This window comes from Triturus cristatus, chromosome 3_2 (assembly GCF_964204655.1).
Source record: "Triturus cristatus chromosome 3_2, aTriCri1.1, whole genome shotgun sequence".
NCBI classification, from domain to species: Eukaryota; Metazoa; Chordata; class Amphibia; order Caudata; family Salamandridae; genus Triturus; species Triturus cristatus.
The window spans coordinates 966,417,483-966,431,459 of NC_140584.1; the positions used below are offsets into that span (position 1 = coordinate 966,417,483).

At 36.9% G+C, this 13,977-nt stretch overlaps 1 protein-coding gene across 6 annotated transcripts in view; it reads right to left on the minus strand.

The window, feature by feature from the left end:
* Window positions 1-2,459: 2,459 nt before the first annotated feature.
* Window positions 2,460-13,977, minus strand: part of MSI2 (musashi RNA binding protein 2) — a 1,546,127-nt gene continuing 1,534,609 nt past the window's right edge. For all 6 annotated transcript variants that reach the window (XM_085649529.1, XM_085649527.1, XM_085649528.1 and 3 more), the window contains one exon: window positions 2,460-7,805. The gene's annotated coding sequence lies outside the window, so the exon portion shown is untranslated. The remainder of the gene's footprint in view (window positions 7,806-13,977) is intronic.

Below are 13,977 nucleotides of genomic sequence, written 5' to 3' on the forward strand. Positions count from 1 at the left end.
AATTCTACAGGATCTGTAAAAAAAAAAAAGGGTATTGCAGTGTTGTGCAGTTGGGGAAGGGTGTGATTGGAAATTTTTGCAGGTAAAGTGGTACCCGATGTGAACCTTGTGTTCAAGGTGTTGATGGGAAATGCTTGAGTGCTGTGCAGGTTGCAGTGTGAAGCACATGATTTATTGCCCTCAGACCTTGACCGGCCAAAACAAGCAACTTCCTCGTCTTCCACTGTTAGCTTCAGATACCCGGTTGATCTGAGGTTTAAGCTTCAGTTTAAGGTGGAACATGCGTTTAGCTTGTGATATGCTAGAGTGCAAACATCAGACAATACTAAAATAAGAAATAAAGCGAAACTCAAGAAGCCTCATGAGAAATTTGGATGCATAACGAGAAATGGAATTTTGGTTGTTGACTATTAGAGATGACAACAATTAACAATACTAGTCATTTGACCACTTACTTCTCAACAAAGTTTCTTGGATAAATTATCTTGCAACAGTATTTGGCAGAATTACAAATCGTTTATCTTAAACTAGATGAATCTTCTTACAAATTGGTACAGCAAACGGATGGAGGAGAAAGGACAATGTCAACAGCTCATATAGAGCGATAAACCCTGAGCAGCAGAGTGTAAATCTTAGCAGAGTAACAATGCCAATGCCCCTTGGTCTCAGCAGGGACAGAAGATCCAAAAGAATGGGTCTTACGATCAGGAGCATGTATCAACTGAGATTAACTGAGAGCAAGGGTACTATTCTTGGTGTGAAAAAGATCACAAAGAGCCACTGGCCTAAGTACACCTCAACTAAGTAAGCAAACTTTCTGTCCTACTTTTACCCATCAAAGATTGGCATGCCTGATGGAAAAATTAATGGTGTTTGGAAGGCAGGTCTCTCAAAGATTCATCCAAACATCCATCAGTACCACCAGGTCATCTACGTGGACAGATCATGCTCTGGCCACAGGGGATGCTTAATGTCTACTATTTGCACAACAACATTTACAATCATACAATTCTGAAAAAATAGATCACAAAGACTCTCAAACCTTTGTCTTACTGCAATACCTTTTGTATAAAAGGATTTATCTGAAGGGCTGGCTGTGATACAATGGAGTGTAGTCCAACAGTTCCAAACCATAATTAAAATAAGTCCCGTGGCTATGACAAAGGTTTTACTTTGTAAGACACTTAGAAGCATGGGTTATGCCTTAAATGGGGTTAAGTAGTGTAAAATATTCCTAATTATTTTTGTGGTGCACTTAAATGGGACATTCGCTGGAAACTATGGAATTTGTCTGTGGAACCAAAGCACAAAAGCTTTATGTATAAACAGACTCACTACACATTCTCACTAGGAAACATACACTTGTTAGCTTGAAAGATTCGAAGAATAATCTTGAATTGGAGGCAAGAAACTTCAAAAAGTGACTAAAAGGAGGAGATAGAAGATGGACATATTGTCCATGGAATGTGATGGTTAATGTATCTTTTATTTTGTACAGTTCTTTCCCTATTTGCCTATACCACCAATACCAATAAGACCTTAATGTAAAGCACACAAAAAACCTTAAAAGCACATTTATAATACAACTGATAATACCTTTCAATAACTCAGGGTTGCCTTAAATCAAAAAACTCTTACTGTGTTAAGTTGTCAAAAACTGGTTAAGCAATGAATTGTCCGGATTGGTCTAATCATATGATTTGTCACAAAAAGAAACATGATCAGCAGGCCTTGTAACACAGGAATATTACTAGAGATGGAATAGCCAAAAATAAGCTTCTGGCTAGCGTTCCAACCTCTAAAGGCGATGTATAGTTCACTAGTATTCCATTCACAACTGCCCATCTGGAAAGATGGGCTGTAAATTGAACTGTTTAACCTTATTAAGAAACAGTCAATGCAAAATGCTCATGCAAATTCTCTGGCTTACCAGCATTAATGCAACATGGGGCTGGCTTTAGACTTATTTCTAGCACTGTTTTAAGCTCTTAGCCCAGCCCTTTTCCTATAACTGTCACCACAGGACCGCAATAAAGCAGTGCTATGTAATGTCCATTAATAGCTTCTACTTAACTCTTTACCTCCTACACTTGTGTTTCTTGGGAAGGAAACCTCATTACGCTTCATTAATCTACACAATTACAGATTAGACTCCCGGGTACAAAGACTAAACCCATAACAGAGACTGATCAAAAAAATCTTCAGGTGAGTTGTAGTTGCACCAGCCCTACATTCTTTTTTTCAATTCTTTCTGTTCCACAGGTCATGATTTCCATTCTTCCTTTCCCTGATGATCTCCCAACAAGCAGATCTTTTACCAGTGGAGCAAAAATTGTTATCCCATTCTCGAAAGTTCAGCATATAACAGTCAATTATAACAAACAAGAGCAATGCCAATGCACCTGGACTTGCTGCTGTGATTTAAAATGACAGTGATTGAAATAAAGGACAGATAACGCCTTGTTCAAAACAGTTTATTTTATTTTTTGTCAGACAAACACATTGATTTCTGGACCACAGTAGAGGATGGAAACCTTTCACAAACTTATTTATTTGAAAATACAAATATAAAATTATACTTTCCACATCTATGATGTGAGAGACCCCCATCCACATAGTAATTTACAACAAGGCTTTAGAAAGCCATACACAAAGACCTGAAAGATGCTGGATATATATATATATAGATACATATATATGTATATATTTAAAAAAAATAGTCACTACCAAAGTTCTCATCAGTTCATACTAAAGTATAAAAGTAAGGGCTAGGTCTGCCACAGTGCCATTGATAGTTTATATTCTTCATAGTGAGATACACAGAACCATCCTGAAATGCTTTGACCTGCATCCTCTTCTTCACGGAGGGAGGGTAGAGCCCACACAATATATTTATATAGTGAGAGTAAGGATTCTAGGCCGCTACCAATCATAATGAGACACACAGATCCCACACTTGGTGCTATGTACAGTATACAGGTATCATGGGCAATGCCCATTTACCTTTGATCTACCCTGTTGATCGGAAAATAATGAAATTCAGCCGAAAGACAATACATTCTGATTAATCTGTAACATGCGGACTGCTCACTTGGAAAAACAACTTTTTGTGATTTTGTTTTTTGGTAAAACTTATTACAGTATATTGAAGTATTGCTTTAACTTAGAATCGCTTTGTGTAGTGTTCACATGTTTAAATGGTTGGATTCTGTACATGTATGAAGCGCCACAATGTTATGCATGTCAGGACTGTATGAAAATTGCCAGTGTGTTATCAGAATCTCTCTCTACAAACCCTGTGCAAACATCCACTAACAAATAGTTTGCTTCTGCAACATATTCAAGGGGGGCAGAGGGGAAGCACCCTCTAAAAGTTCCAACCAAAACTATTTTTTTTATTTTTATTAAACAAAGAGTACATTAAAGATAGATACAAGTTAGTGTTTTTTGTAAACAACTTTGCACGGTAATTATATATACACAATACATAAACCATGGATGACCTTCAGTAAAAATGTAGTTAACTAATATTGCTTTATTACTGATTATGTTGCATTTGTAAATTGCAAAACAATTTTAAAAAAGGTGCTTGTTGATTGTGGCTAAGTCCCTAGCCCTCATTCACCCTAAACAGCAAAATGGTGTTGTTTTCTAGCTGGAAAACAGAATAGAATATAACAAACAAACCAAACAAACAGAGAATAAAATCAAAGTTTGGAACACCTTTCAGGTCATTATTACTAAGAATTAACCCATGATTTACCTAGTCTAGCAAGATGTGTAACATTCATCAGCTGTAAAATGCTGTACAACGAGAAATAAATTTACAGCAACCGAGCCATGCTACCTTAAAGTCCAAGCTACAAGTTCAAATAAAAGCAAATGAACAATATGAAATAGAGGAAACAAAAGACAGCTCACACTTCATTTTAATCAAGTCAAGTGGTTACTGCTTGCTTTGGCTTTTTTTCTTTCATTCAAGGCAGAAGGAGGGCTTTGAGTAATCCACCTTGCTCATAATATTTTTATTGCCAAGGCAATTATTATTCTGATATCGCCCATAGCAACTTTTTACTTAAGAATATAGCCCCATAAGAGCAGGGATAGTGTTTAACAGGAGCATGCCATACCTTAACATTTCTGTAGTAATTACTAGTCCTAGGATACAGGAAAATTGTAGATTTATCATGCAATGTCTATTAGCTCTTAAAAATATTTTTAGACCTTCAAAAATGCTTTATGTTGTGGAAAAGCAGCCACAAACTGAATACCAGTAACAGGAATATGAGAAACCTATACTCTTTGAATTAATTTTAAAGACCAATTATAGAATAAAGGTAGAGGACAAAGCAATTCTTGCAGAGCATGTCTTACGTATTGCATTAAAAGAGTACATGTAAACTTTCAAGCATGCCCTCCAGCTCAAGATAAAGCACTGGACTGGAAGAAATACGAGTCGACAGATGTTAAGTAATACATCTGCATACATTACAAAAAGTACATTTTGGTCAGTATAGGCCATAATACGTTACTACAATATAGTGTAGACTGCCAAGGAATAAACCTCCACTGGATAAAACTGTTAGCCAGTTTAACACAGATGTCAAAATAATAATTTAAAAAGTAGTGATATATGTCATTATGTGGCTGTAAAGAACAAGGATGAAGAGTATACAGTTATTTTTTTAGTACTTGGGACTGAAAGGTGCACTGGGTGGAATATCTTTAGTATACTTAATCGGCAACAAACCTTATATGGGTATGCTTTAATGCTCAGGTATAGCACTCTTCTGCTCTTTCCATTGACGTTGATTAAAAATAAAGGTGTATCTAGCTTTTGTGCTAAAATAATTTACAAAATTGTTAGTGATGGACTTCTAGATGAGTGGGGGACTAAAGTGAACCTTAGTCTAGGTAGCCACATCAAAAACATGCCAGGTTCCACAATATTTGTGCTATGGGCCACTGGGACTTTTCAAAAGGTATATAAACATCTAAAACATATTCACACAAATTATCAGTTTCTTCTGAGCATTCTTAAAAAAATATTTTATCTCTTAGTAAAATCATTTTAATATACCATGCCTCCCTCTTTTAAAAAATAAATTAAAAAAATCCAGTTTTGCATATCTAGCATTAGCATTTAAGGTAGTATGGCACACCCCTTTTTAAAGTTAAGGGTGGGGTTTTACAAAATGCCTTTAAAGTTTGCCAGCATTTTAACATTGTGAGACCTTTGGTTAGTTGAAACCACATCAGATCAACAAAATAAAATATATAGATATATATATATAAAAAAAAAAAAGAAAGAAAAAAACTGCCCCAAAGAGTATTAGCATTTTTCTTAAATAAGAGAAAGTTCTATCCTTACTGGTCCTAAATCTGAATAACTATATCTATGTTTAAACCTTAATTACAATACACCTACCAATATATACTAGAAGAGAAAGAGAAAAATAAGTCAGTACACTAGCATCAGGACAGCACGCTTACAAATAGCTGTTGTATACACTATTAAGATACATTAATGAGCAACAAAGAATATTCTATGAGGTGACAGGGAATGAAATAAAACAGTGAAAGTACAGTACATCAACATTGACAAAATATTCATATAAAAATCCCCTGCTTTCATTATTGAATTTCAAGGAATTTTATTCATTTTTATTTTTTTGTTTTTTTTCCTGAAAGAACCATTACATTTTATTTACTTATTACTTGATCAAGTTTTTCATCTTTAAAAAGCGTCCAGCATTTTGCGTAACCTGGTTGTTCTTTTTAAAAAAACACAACAAAAAACTCAACAGAAGTAAAACCAAAAAAAGTCTTCTAAAGAACTTTAGAGACGAAAGAATGATTTTCAAAAATTATAAAAGGTTTTACTTTTCGGTTAGCATGAAGTTGCTTTTGTCAAGATTCTTGCTCTCATCAAATTCATTGAGTGTCTACATTAGGTCTACCTGTCAGAATACATTTAAAATTATTGGAGTGCAGAAGCTGTCATTTCATTTCGCATTCAGTGTCAAACTGGCTGTACCTAAAGTACCAAGTTCATAAACAAAATGTTTTCTTTTTAAATATTAATACAACTTGGCATAATTATGTTAAAAATAACAGACAAAACAAATCCACACTACATTATGTTCTTAATGCCACCTACACCAAGTCGTCTATTTCACGGTTAAAGGATTAGATACCCATATTTAAAAAATATATATATCCTTCATAAGTTTCCCCATTAGAGGACCATATATATAACAGCCAAATATTAAACATGTGCAAATAGGAAATTGTCAGTTTTCCCTACCAGTCACAGTGCAATGATGTTTTATATGCTTAACATTATGTTTACATCTACAATAAATTAATCTTTCATCGCCTCTATGATATTTGTAGCACTGAGGTATTAAAAAAAAATGTATTTTCTTTTCATTTTCCTAGTTTGTTAATGTAGGAAATGATGGTTCTAGGTAAATGCAAGCTTCAAAATGCCTTCCTAAATGGCATGTCCGGGACCGAGTATAATGCCAGGGAGCTGGTCTCCAGAAATGGTTTGAGGACAAACCGAGCAGCTGAAATGACTGGACAAATAAATTGTTCTAATTTAAAATAATGTTGCGTCTCAAATGTTAAATATTTAAATATTGTTTTTAAAAATCCGTCTGGGAAAAGCAGTTTTTCTTTCATACTTAAAATAATTTAAAAAATATAACTAGACTTTTAAGCTGTGCACACGTGATTGTAACTAGATAATTATGCTGGTATGACGCTAGTACAGTTATCAGGTCAATAACTTCTACAGAGCAAGCTAAACAGTGTTCATCTAAGAAATGAGGAAGCCTTCAGCAGTTGCCCATGGACTGCAAATGTTTCAAGTTTTGACATTTTCTTCCATGTAGTATACACCTGCCTTAGGCCATACCCACACCAAAAATATTTTTCTTTCATAATAGTTTACATGGAGTTGATGGAATATTATTTACAGTATTTTTTCAGAATTCACAATTTTCAAAAAACCTTATATCACCTCTTTCAACAAAAAAAGCACTTATAGAAAAAAGGACTTCAAAAAAACATTGCAGTCCTTACCTTATTGCCGAAAATAGATATAATCAAGTTGACAGACATTGCAAAACAAAAAGAATTGCTAAATATATTATGTTAGTAAGCTACTCAGACATACTGAACAATTCAAAATAGAAACCTTACTCCAGCATATTTCCCACCTCCCTCCTTTGTAACATTTCTCTTCTTCTGAATCAGTGTGTGCTAAATTTCCACCTGAAATGTTGTACATATATAAGTCATTTAAGTTTCATAAAGTGTTGCGAAGATTGCAAGTATTGTTACTGTTTAAGCCTACATACACATACAAAGAAACAGAAAAAAATTAAATAGGAAAAACTAAACCTCTAACATCAATATTATGATAAATTTAAATGTTATGCACAACAGAGTAAATGAAACAAGGTAACAATGTCAAAGTTTACCCTCCTCCACCCAAAATCTCCAAGAAATGCAATTCCAAACATTTGAATGACAGGAAGGGCTTGAGTGTTACAAGAGAACGATAATAGAAATTAAGTCATGAATAACATTAACAATTTTAAAAGCCATTGTTTATATAGCACATCAACTTCATGAGATGATTTGAGGAGAACAATCGGAGTCCATTCAGTGCCACCTCCAGTTTGTTGTGTAGATTTTATCGGTGATGATGTGGTGATCGCAGGATGACAAGATCGTCTAAACAATGGGACCACTCAAAAACTTCACGCAGTCTTGCTCAGAGATCCAACAATTCTCTAGGAGAGGGATAAAAATTAAACAATATGAAAAAGGTAAATGTGTAATGTAAGTACTTTATAAAAGAATCATTATATCTCCCAAACACAAAATACTACAGGCTGTCAAAGAAGTAAATATTGAGTGGTCATTTAATTTCTAGCAATTTTGTGCTTACTAAACGATTAGATTGTTTTGAACACAATTTGCTTTTTTTTTTTCCTGGAAATAAGACAACATTAAAATGGAAACAAAGTTCAATAAATCTGTCCTTTAGAGTGTATTCAAAGTTTTAACCCTCAACAAAACCTATCTAGAGAGCAGTTTCAAATTCTAGATGTGGGTAACTCAGCCGTTAAAAGTTTCATTATGTATAAGGATTCACACTTTAAGTAACTTAATTGTCAATAGGATTGCAAATATATCGTACATTTTCGTTCTCTTGTATAAAATGTTAAACCAAAAATAATTTAGTGTTTGAAGTTGAACCGATATAAGAGAATTTCGTAAAAAGTGAATACTCTGGTGGTGAGCAGGATAGATTATCCACAGATGCTGATACATCCACTAATTGTACCTTTCTCTTCAAACTCAAATAAAGAGAACTATGATACGTGAAATGTAACAAACAAGTAAAGGAAGAAAGTCCTTAGGCACAAGTTTACATTATGATATTTAAGCAGTGAACGATACAACCATAGATGTTTCTAAGTGCTTTAGCAAATGTTTACTGATCAAGATTAAACATTATGTTTTTTTGTTTTACCTAAAAAGTGAAGATATCTGATTTCTGATTTATGCAGCAAATAGAAAGGGAGTTTCACAGCGAGCACCCAAGTGCATCAAGCTGGCATCTAGCCCTGGTGGATAGCCTGTAGGCTACAACCACCTTATCATATTTATCTTGAAAACTGGTAAATGGTGATCATATCCCAAAGATATTTGTAGGCAGATCCACATAGGCATTTGTTCGATAACAATTTAGCCTGGATAACACTATTATTCAATGTAATTCTTGTCTAGTCTCAGTGAACTGATGATAATAGAAAATATCACACCAATCAAATCTGGAGTTTACAATAGGCCCAACTAAGCTAGCCATTATAGGTATTTATTATCTTAGCTGTGTTGGCAATACGTGTAAGTTCAGTTTTTCCCTAGTTTCCCTGGAGCCAGTTTTGCCCATCCAGGTTTCATCCTCTGGTGAGCATGCAATAAAGGGGTCAAGCTGTGGCAAACTGCTTGGATCTTAACCAAGATTTGAATATCAGTATAAGAGCAGCATTAAAAGTGCTGACTTAAAATCAGTATCATAAGAAGCTGCCTATTAATATTAAAACTCCACGGCATGAGGGGAAAGCCTATGGTACCACAGGTACTTAACTCGTAACCTTGAGGCATCAGTTTAATATTTAATTTTTGACTGTTGTAGAAGCACAGTCAATCAGCAGAACTGAGCACAAAAGTTATTTTCCTAGGTTTGGGTTAGTTTTGCCGCCCTTAAGTTATCAAGAAAACAAGATATACATATATAACTACACTGGGGCTTTAGTTCAGCCCTCTTAATGGACTTATCTTTTCAACCCTCATTCACATTTAACTTGCCTACCACAGCATATGCACTGAAACTAAGAAAGGTTTCAATACCTGTTACAAGTACTCTTGTCTGATCGAAACAAACAAGCACTAATTACCACAAGCTGTTTGTGTTTATGTGTGTGTGGGGAGCAGGAGTGGTCGGAGGCAGGTAGCTGGCTCAGGTTATTTGTCAGGAGCTAACACCCTTGCAACAGCTAGCTCACTGCCCATTCTTCCCCCGTTGACTTCATCAAAGCAGGAATGGTTATAAGCTGACGAAAGGTGAGAGGGAAAAGCTGCCTCTCCTGAGATGAGCTTAGCACTTGTCTCCTACTCTGCTGCTAAAATGGCTACAGGACAAAGTATAGAAGACGCTGGTGTTAATACCCTCCCCTCTGTACCGCTTTTTAAGTTTTCCAACACTTGGGATTTTCAAAATTAAAGATGTTGAATCTTTCAGTCACCCTTAAAGAGCTACTACATAGGCCACTAACGGACTCTGGCATTAGTGGCTTACAGGTTTTGCTTTTCATTCAAATTACATTTGATGAGAGGAGGCTAACTGCTCAGAATAGACAGAGTAAGGGTACCACCAGTGGTGAAAGTATTGGTCTCCCTTGAGTGCAATTTGACAAAAGGATCTGAAGCATCTCTTTTAGTCAACAACTATGCTGGCCTTTCCATTAGAGCTGACTTTTTCTCTAGACCAGACTGACGTTCGACCTTCACATAACCAATGTTTGAAAACCTGTAGCATAGTTGGCAAGGTAACTCAATGGTTTGAATCTAATAATAAGTATGAGAAAACAGTGATGTGCAAGGTTTTATGACATAACATTAACAACGCTGTGCTAAATTGAATTAAGCTCACCCATCGTACAATGACAATTCAAACAATTTTTTTTGAGTGAATAAAACCTTTATGTAATGTGCTATAAAACCATTGTTAGTATTCTTTGCTGACAGCCAAACACTCCCTGACTGAAGTGCAAAATATCTGTGTGCCATATCCTAAAGCTTCTGTTTAATTTCTACGTTTCTAATTTGAATATATATATTTTTTAATATCTATTTTCATTTTCAACTTCCTTGCAGCAGGTATACAGAGACAGGTGGTAAGTTGGCAGTATTCAACAGAGCATATATTAGGAAGTCGACTAGCATGGCACAGAACTTTGCTGTTCATAGCAGCACACTGGGATTCTTCATTCCAGCCATTATCACTCATTTTCCCCATTTGGCTCACTCCTACTAACATCGGAGTCATTCGGGTCCCTTTCATCCAGATTGGCATTCAAAAACATCTCACTCATTTCCCTCCATTCCGGAGGTCGTCTACCAATTTTTCGTACCTTAGGCTTAGTCTCATATGTACTTCTTCAGACAGTGACCATTCACGCACAGCAAACTTACAACCCTTAATAAACAACTTGTTAAATAGGAATACACCAAGGGCCTTATTTCGAGTTTAGCGGTCCAACGGCCATAGGACGGTGTCTGTAACTGCCAGCAGCCCATGGTAGTCCAAATACCGCTGTATTACAAGTTGACCACAGGGCTCGCGGTGTGAAGGCAGAGATCGTGCAACGGTGGTGAGTACTATCACCAAATATATCTAGGTCTGTGTGTGCATTTCGGATGCACAAATGCATGAAACATGTTGAACAATACCATATACCCATTACCAGGGTTCAGCCCATATGCGGGCAGTCCTGGCAATCGGTATGTGGTGCAAAAAGACTCACCTGTAAATCTCAGCACAGGGTTGTAATCCTTGGAGTGAAGATCCAGCTGTGTACGCACCCCAAATCCTTCGTCACTGCCACCCTGAAACAGGCAGTCGGACCTCCGTGGTCTGCTCGTGGAACAGGCAACTCGTAGTATGCATGGAAGTGCAGCTCCCCTGTAACGCCCTATGGGGGCTACCTTTCCCCGATCGCAAAACTGACGGTCGCCGGGCTTCTGGCAGTCTCGGCGGTGCAACGGCGGTCTTCGCAAAGCTGATCTCCCCAACTCGAGGTACGGCGCTCGGACCGCCACCGCCAATACAGCTGTCCACGGGCCTGCCAAACTCGTAATATGGCCTTAAGTCTTTTCCTTCAATATTTCAATGTCAAATGGTTTTATTGTTAGTTTACAGAAGCAGGGAAACCCCAATGAATAATAACTACCATGTCTATACTGAATTTGGTCGCTGTCAATAATATCAAGCAGGCTAGTACAGCTGTAGATTGTCGGTATGATATCTTTCAATCTCAGAATTTAGAGAATCCAACACTGCCAATCTATGGTTGGAGTAGCAAGATGCCACTGGGTGAACATGTTTCAGACGCATTATCGCAAAGGTAAAACCCTGCATCATTTATCATATTGTATCAAACGTGACTAGTATCATGGGGGTCTCTCATTATTCTTGCTCATTAGGTCCTGCACCAACATGCCCCGTTCGTGAGTTATTTCCCTGTCAATGTACCCTCTCCTGGATTACATTGTTAACATCTGGTGTTCCAATTCAGCCCAATAAAGCATCTCTATATTCCATGTTTCAAATTCGGGTACATCCATAGCTTTCCAGTTTCAGGCTACATTTCGTTTTGTAAGCAGCCAGCATAAAATAATTCAAAATCATTGACTCTATTAGTGATTTTGTTTTTATTGGTTCTGGTTGTTTAGTTTAACAGCCATCTCAGAGGGGAGCATTCAGCTGTCCTTTCAGTTAAGTCTTGAAGTCTATTTGTGATTCAGTTCCAAAAATCATGCAAAGCAGGGGAATTGCTACATCATGTGAAAGAAGTCTGTATCCAGTATATTACTCCAGATGGAGCACCCATTTGCAACTGGATATATGCTTTTAATTTTCTTATGGGTTATATACCGTCTATCCATTATATGGCATTGTAGCTACTTCAACTGCGCTAAAGGAGACCGTTGGTGTATAAGTTAAATTAGAGTCCTATTTCCTAACTTCTAGCTTCAATCCAATGTCATTAGTCCATTATTCCCTACGTTTCGTCATGTTACATTCACTGCTTTCCCATATTACCATGTAGAGTCTGGTAAAAGCCTTTTTGCCAGACCCCATGTTCAATATTTTTCGAGGCACTACGTTGGACATGTTGGAAGGAGGTTCATGGGGTCCTGGACCCCACAGCTTCTGAAATATGTCTCCAAGCTTTTTGTGAGTAAGAAATTGTCCCCGAGGCATCTGAAATATATCAACCAATTCCATGAAGGAATGCATAATGCAATCATAGGTTAAGTCATCTAAATGTTCCATACTTGCTTCTTTCCAAATAAATATATCCCTTTTAGCTATTAGCTTAAGCATGCCCTGCACCTTCTTTATTGTAACTAAAGGTGCATATCTGACTTTAAAATTCACTTTTTTTGGGTGGGGAATCGGTTCCAACAGTGTCTGATCATATCTATTAGAATATCTACAGGTTTGGGTCCGTCTTTTTAGTCAGTCAGGGTTGCAAGCACTTTCCTACAGCCCCTCTTGCGTGCCTTGGAGTCTCGCAAATTGTTCCAGCAATTTAAATAGTCTAAGGATTCAACCATCTTTTTTATGTAAATACAAAAAGCATCAGCATATAACAAAAGAGTATGGTTCTGACCTAACTAGTGATGTCAACCTCCAATCAAATGTGTCTCACTAGGTTTGCTAGTGGTTCCATTAACAGTGCAAATACTAAGGGAGGTATGGAACATCCCTGGAGTGTGCCTCTATGAACCACATAACTGTCCGAGACACCTGCTCTATTCTCACTCAGGTGGTCTACTCACTATTTAACAGCATGAGCCATTGGGTCATGTTTGGTTTGCTCCCAACTGCAGCCTATGGAAAAATTGTTTCACAAAGGACTAGTGCACCGTGTTGAAAAACTTGTCTAGGTCTATCGACCCCACCATGGGTGTCCCTGTGATCACTGCAGCTCGATCAAAAACATAAAACATTATGTGATTGGAAAAATTCATATTTACACCAATCTTCATCTTATATATATATATATTAGGAGACCTAATCTTCTAATTGACTGGGTTAGTGAGGGTGTGTCTGTAAATATCCAAACACAGTCTTCGGCAAATTAGCAAATGGCTCGATGCCTAATACTAAAGAGTCCAGAAAGTGTAGCTGATTTGAATTTGGTGCATATGTGCTGGCAAGAAGCACCTCCACCCAGTTAAGAGCACCAACCACTATCACATACCTACCATCTGTTTCTATATTGTGATGTAGGAGTTCAAGCGGGACGCAGGGCGTATCCACACTTGTGCATGCTTCACATAAGCAGAGTATTGAGTGTATATATGTGTTCTCAGCATCTGCTTCATATCTGATTGCAATTTGCTTCTGTGAGAAGAGTTTCTTGCAGGAATAGAATAAGGGATCCTTGTTGTTTGATGTATGTGCATGCCTTTCATCTTTTGGCCATTCTTTGTAGACCACGCACATTCCATGTCATGAATAAGAACATATTCAATGTAACCATTTCCAAGTTGTGTCTTTAGGTTATATTTGCTTTTGACAGTGTGTCTATAGGATCCCCATAGAATTTGCATCCTACCTTGTGTCTCCCTGCTTTCAGTTATGTTCCCACAGCATGTGCATCC